Source organism: Lates calcarifer, linkage group LG12, assembly GCF_001640805.2.
Source record: "Lates calcarifer isolate ASB-BC8 linkage group LG12, TLL_Latcal_v3, whole genome shotgun sequence".
Classification (NCBI taxonomy): Eukaryota; Metazoa; Chordata; class Actinopteri; family Centropomidae; genus Lates; species Lates calcarifer.
Window position 1 is genome coordinate 8,875,474 of NC_066844.1, and position 6,742 is coordinate 8,882,215.

A 6,742-nucleotide genomic window follows, 5' to 3' on the forward strand; every position below is an offset into this window, starting at 1 on the left:
CTTGTAAGTGTTATCAGTAATATCCTGATGAAGGCTGATGCAGGCAAATACTCAGTATTGGTTCTGCTCAGTGCTGTGTCTGACATAGTGGATGTCAGCATTATTACTGGAAGTTTGAGAACATGAGTTGGTATCTCTAGCACTGCCCTCCACTTTTCTCTCCTCAACAGAAAATGTGTTGTGTCTGTTGATGGCTTTACCTCTACCTTTACCTATATATAATCTACAGTGGAGCCAAAAATAAGTAGAAAATTAGCACAAGTTATGTTTTTTGATTTTACGTAACAGCTTAACATGCTCTCAGCATGATCACAAACCCACATGGATGCATTCCAAAGCCTGTGGCCTTATACAATAATAGTCTGTGAATGTGGTTAAGGAACCTGATGTACACTGTTCTATTCTAAAGCAATACTTAATCAGTTTGGCAAATACACTTTCTTACCAATACCATATGAAGCTGGAGCCAACAACCAGTTTGCTCTGCTTAGCAAGGGAGTCTGGAAACAGGGAGAATGAGTTATCCCCACTGTGTCTGAAGATAAATCACATTAAAAGCATTTTAATTAATATGTTAATTTACGTGAGTGCTGTTAGCTGTTATCAAGAGATATATTTTTTCTCAGTATATGACATCAATTGAAGCAGTAGCCATCTCTACATTTAAGCTGTCATCTGAGTGGCAATGGTGAAGACACATGCACACTTTCAAACTTGTGCTGCTTTCACTTCATCCATTCTTACTGCTGACCATAGAAATATTCTGTTACTAGGCTTTAAATATGTTATTGAATGATATATCAATTCATTTTCAGCAAATACTGAAAAAAATAAAGGGTCTCAGAGAAATATGTGCAGTGTCACATGTTAAGTGTAAACTGTCACATGACCAGAACTGTTTATTTCCTGGTTGCACCTGGAGAAGAGGATGGCTGCATCGAAGCCTCCAGACAAATGGTTATCAAAGTATATTAACATCAAAGTAGGACAATTATTTTTGGTACATATAACCTGTAAGGTGTCTAATAAATTAATTAATAAATGCATTGTTAAACATGTTGATTGCAACAATAGTGACAGGTGGGATAACACAGTGCACTAAGGAGAGGTTTTGTCTGGCCACTCTGCCACAAAGCCCAGATCAGTGGAGTGTTGCAGTGATGGCTGACTTTCTAGAGGTTTCTCCCATCTCCAGACAGGATCTCTGGAGCTCAGCCAGAGTGACCATTGGGTTCTTAGTCACCTCTCTTACCAAGCCCTTCTCCCCCGATCACTCAGTTTGGCTCGCGCAGCCAGCTTTAGGAAGAGTCCTGGTTGTTTGAAACTTCTTCCATATTAGAATTATGGAGGCTTCTTACTCTGCTCTTGGGAACTTTCAGTGCAGCAGCAAGTTTTTTTTTTTTTTTCCTTGGGCTTTCTTCAAATCTGTGCCTCAACACAATCCTGTTTCTGAGCTCCACAGGCAGTTCCTTAAAACCTATGGCTTTGTTTTTGCTCTGATATACATTGTCAGCCATTAGGCCTTATAAAGACAGGTGTGTTCCCTTTCAAATTATGTCCAATCAATTGAATTTGCCACAGGTGGACAATCAAGGTGTAGAAACATCTCAGTCGATCCAGAGGAATATTTACATTTTTTAGAATAAATTTTAATACACATTACACTGGTCCCAGTTGTGACCAACCATAAAACATACTTTTTCACCTATTTTTCCATGAAAATTTTAAAAAAAAATGATAATTATATTATTATAATTAGAATTACTAATGACACAATATTTGGATATTTTCCTGTCTGAGAAAAATTTGTCATTGAATGAGTTAAAAGAGCTGAGCCTCATCTGGCTTCCCCATAATTTCAGCACAGAGTTGTGTGATCAACTGTGGCCAAAAGACTTTAAACATTTTAATTATTTTTCATGTATTTTCAGCATTTTTTATTCAAGAAATGTACACTGCACATTAACATCACATAACAAAATATCGTGCTTACAAATGGCTGAAATATTCATATGTAATTTTGGTCTCAAGAATTTGAACTATAAGGTCATTTGCGTAGGTTAAAATTGGTGTTCACTAAAACAAGAAGTGACACTAACTTTCAATCTGAATGTACTCCTCTGCGCACTTTTTGTGTCTGTTTTGTTTTAGTTCAAGGTTAAGATATTCTACTGATGAATGAGGTCCCTGCATAACATCTACAGGTGCACTAATAACAGTTTTACAAAAAGATACAAGTACTGTATCAAGTAGTTTGAGCAATGTAAGTACCAGTCTAAGTGCTACTCAATTTACTGTCCTTCATGACATGGAGTGGTTCCCTGTTATAAAACAGTGACACACAGTATCATAGATGCTGCAAGGGAGCTGAACAGTGAATAAAAATAAACCTCAACACATAAAGAGCATTTACATTTTTCACATCAAAAGATACTCCTGCCACATAAAAGAGGCAGTTGCATTTTGACGATGGTCATACTCAGGAAAGGTGACATGTCAACTAAATGTCATCAGTGATGTACTTTAAATATCTTGTTCAGTGTGTGCAGATAACACTGAACAAGAAATTTAAAGAGTTTCTCTGGACAGAGTTCGTTGTTAAAGGATAGGTGGATCTTTTTTACAACTTTTGATTTTTTTTTTTTTCATAACCTTGTTTATTGATCCTGTCGCTTTTCATGACATTGTACTCACTAAGTGCCACTGCTGTTGCCTGCAGATGCAACACTGTTACATGCAGTTTAAAGCACTTGCCATCCATCTTCTTCACTGGATTACCGTCCAGCACAGTCAAACTGAGAAAAAAATAAGTAAAATAAGTCTTTGGCAAATAAGTCCCTCCCAGTCGTGTGTTAACACTATAAATTCAAGCAAAATATGAGCCCCAGAGACAGACCCATTCATTCATCAGTCAACTGTGATCATGGCCAAAGGTGTCCTTAACTTCTCGGACTGGCCTCTCGGAGAGTTACGAGAGAGAGAGAGCGCGAAAGACAGAGTCATCCTCTGTGGGTTTTACATGTCAGACACCCCCTCTACCCAAGTTCTGTTTTGTGTGACTAGGCCCCAGACTCCATCGCTCACTGCCATCCAGACTCTCCCCTGTGTTTGTGTATGTGTGTGCCTCTGTGTGTGTGTGATGGCCCGCTTATCTTTGATGAAAGCTGTGAGAGGATCTCTTCATCAACCAGCTAGACACACAGGGCTACAAAACCCTGTCAGCTGTGGTACACACAGGGAATATTTGAAGTTGCTTAAAGTTGCCTATTCTTCCTTGTTTTAGCTATTCTGCACAACAGGACACACACAGAGACATACACATTATAGTTTACAACTGAAAAGGAGGTGAGAGACGAAAGCAGTTCATCATCAGATTAGCACAGTAATGCTTTCTGGTAGGTTACTGATACTACAACCTATGCTCTGACATTTTGGGGAATATCCTTATTTAATATCTTGAGTCAGATCAATTTCACTTCTGTGTATCCTGTTATATTGTTTAGAATGACTTTGTAACAATATATGAATGTATTGTATTACTATGTGCACTGTTCAACTGCGTTCCAGGTTCTGATCAGGTGTGCTCGGAAAGGGAAACAATCAAAAGTCCAAAAATGTGCGCTTATTCATTTATTGGTTTGTGTTAAACAAACCAATAAATGAATAAATCCAGTAAAGAGAGGCCCAGGACTTAGCACAAAGAGCTAGGGGAATCTGCTGACCTATAGCTTCTTTAAAATTGAAAAAGGTGCAACTAACAATAATTCCAAAGATGTCTGAATTACTTAAATGTCAGAATGGCTTGTACACATATTATATCTTGTTCAGTGAAGTAAAAATGCAAAAATGAGGTTACATCTAAAATGCATGTAAGAAGAGAGGGACTCTGTTACATTAAGAGGGCATTGTGAGTCATTTGTAGCCTTAATTTTGTTAAATTGATGACTGTTGTCTTCTGTGTCTCTGAATTACTCAGGGCCAACAGACCCCTCTCATGCCAGATATTTAACCTGTTATATCAACAAATGCTTAGGTGTACTTGCAGTAATACCATGAACAATGGCTCTGTCCCGTTCAAGCATATCTGCTGTGAAAAAGGATGATAGAGTCCAGTAAGTTTAAACTACAGCACTTTTTTACAATGGCTCATGGTACTTTTTTTTGTTTGTTTGTTTTTTGTTTTTGTTTTTTTGCAACAAGGAACTCATTCTTAATTCAAGTGAAGTCAAGTAGTTACTGTTATCATGGAAACAGACTGCAAAGACAGGTGTAAAAAACACAACGTTGTCGTGCAGTGCTATAGTAGAAAATGGGAAACCCAAAAAGATTGTCTTAACAAGGCAAACACCCAGAGAAAACTGCTATGTGAGTGTGAGTATGTGAAAAAAGATAATGTGATGTCTATTAGCAAAGCCATATTTAGGGAATCGGGGAGTGCTTGTTTTACCATCAGTTCAATATGGTATTACATTGTTGGATGCTTACTACAAAGGTCCACAGGGAACCTTTAATTAGAATGGGACATGACCAAACTTTGATGCTCATGTCAATCAGATTGCCATAATAACTCACATGGAAATGTGTCAAGTAGGCATCATAGCTCATTTTTCTAAGTACCAGGGCTTTTGATAAGTTGATTGACAGTGAAATAGACCAGTCAGATTGTGTGTGAGCCTCACTTAAACGATAGGCAAAACACTAGCTTTCTACTGGGACTGGTGGGGTTAATCCCATATTTGTGCAATTTTACACACCTTTGGTGAAGTGTTCACAATTATTTTTTGCTGTGTATGCTATTCCTCTTACTTATTAACTTATTTCTCGTTATGTCTATATTATTTTTCTTATGTTTTCAATATTGTAATTTATGGTACACACACATGCACACAGGGCATGGCTGACTGGGCTCAGGTTGATATAATCTGTTAAATATGCTTTGCCTGTATAGAGGTCATTCACTGTTTGACTTCCAAATGGTGTATGTGTATGTGTATGTGTGTGCTCTACTTTGCGAACGTGTGTCCTTCTGTGTGTGTGTGTGTGTGTGTGTGTGTGTGTGTGTGTGTGGTGTGTGTGTGTGTGTGTGTGACTAATGGCTTTAGTAATGCTAAGCCACATGAGGCTTGACTGCAGGTTATGAATAGAAAAACTCCACTGCAGCTCTTTATGAGCAACCTAATCAATTTGGTTCCACAAGGCATGTGAGCTCTATTCTCAATCAACCCCGTGTTCATCATCAAATTACCTTACACATTTGCATAATATGATACAGTGTGTGGAATAATCATTATGGGTATTGTCTTTCTCTATGGTAAATAGTGTAACAAATTGCTGCTTAACATACAGATACACTGACTTAAGTATGTAGACACAGAACATTTTATATTGATTTCAGAATGTGTCATTTCATCGTTAATCTGCTGTTACAGCCTCCATTCTTCTTTGAAGGCTCTCTACCAGACATTTGAACTTGGGTGCAGGGATTTACTACCATTCACACACAAGAGTATTAGTGTGGTCCTACACTGAAGTTGACTGAAGTTGAGTGAGAAGGCCTGGCGCACAATAAGCATTCCAGGTCATCTTAAATGTGTTGGATGTTGTTAAGGTCAGATCTCTGTTGGCTTTGTGCATAAAAGTATTGTCATGTTGAAACAGGAAGGAGTCTTCTCTGGACTGCGGCCACACAGTTGGAAGAACACGATTTTCTGAACTGTAGCTTTGAGTTTTTTCCTTCAGTGGAATTTAGGGGCTTAGCCCAAACTCTGAAAAGCATGAAGAAGAAGACTAAAATTGATGTCCACAAATTTGTGGCCTTTTTTACATTTGATCTCAATTTCAATAGGAAATATAAGAATATTTGTCCACAAATGGGATAAAAGCCTAAACCACACCTGTCAAAATTTATACTGACTTGGCTACTACTTTTACTGCTGATAATTGACATATACAAGTTCAAATAATGGCCAAAACTAAGATCATGCTGGAGCAAAGTCAGCACTAATAGAATAGAGTCCACTCACAAAAACACTGAGGGTGTGGAATTACCCATACACCGACAAGTTACATTGTAAACAACACTTCCTGCGAATGTTTCACATTAAAAGCCTATTAGCAGTAATGCCCTGCTGAAAGGTTTTTGATGTGAAAAGTCTGTAGGGAAGTGATGCATAGCAGTAATTGCCAAATGGATAAATGGAGGCAAAGCTGGCAATGATATAGTGAATCAAAACATTTTTTTGTTAGAAGAGATTAACTCAGAGTGAGCATAACATGACTCTGTTATAATGAAGGAATTACTTTGTGGAGATGTACATTACATGAATTAATTGACCCTATAGGTAAACATGGGCAACATTTGTATTGAGTTTGCATGAACATCATCAACAACAGATTCAAATGGCAGCAGGTCAGAAAATAGAAAGGTATCTTACTAAAAATGACAACATACATGGGGAAATTAATGTTTCAAATAAAGGTCCCATTCAGTATTTGAAAATTCATGGTAGTAATTATAAAATATTCAATATCTGAGATCAAATAATCCATTAGTAGTGTCTCCCAGCTGAACAACCAACCTCACCGGTCAAACAGAGACACCTAGTGGTTAGAAGCATCCAGTGCAGGCTTGACAGTAAAGTGTGTATTGTTAAATTCATCAACAAAACATACAATGTTTATGTGTTTGCTTTCATATCTCTCACACCCAGATATTAGAAGGCAGAGCTGGTTGTCTGCATTT

General features: G+C 37.7%; 1 protein-coding gene across 1 annotated transcript in view; it reads left to right on the plus strand.

The window, feature by feature from the left end:
- LOC108873537 (receptor-type tyrosine-protein phosphatase gamma-like) overlaps positions 1–6,742 on the plus strand; it is a 408,789-nt gene that overhangs the window by 350,790 nt on the left and 51,257 nt on the right.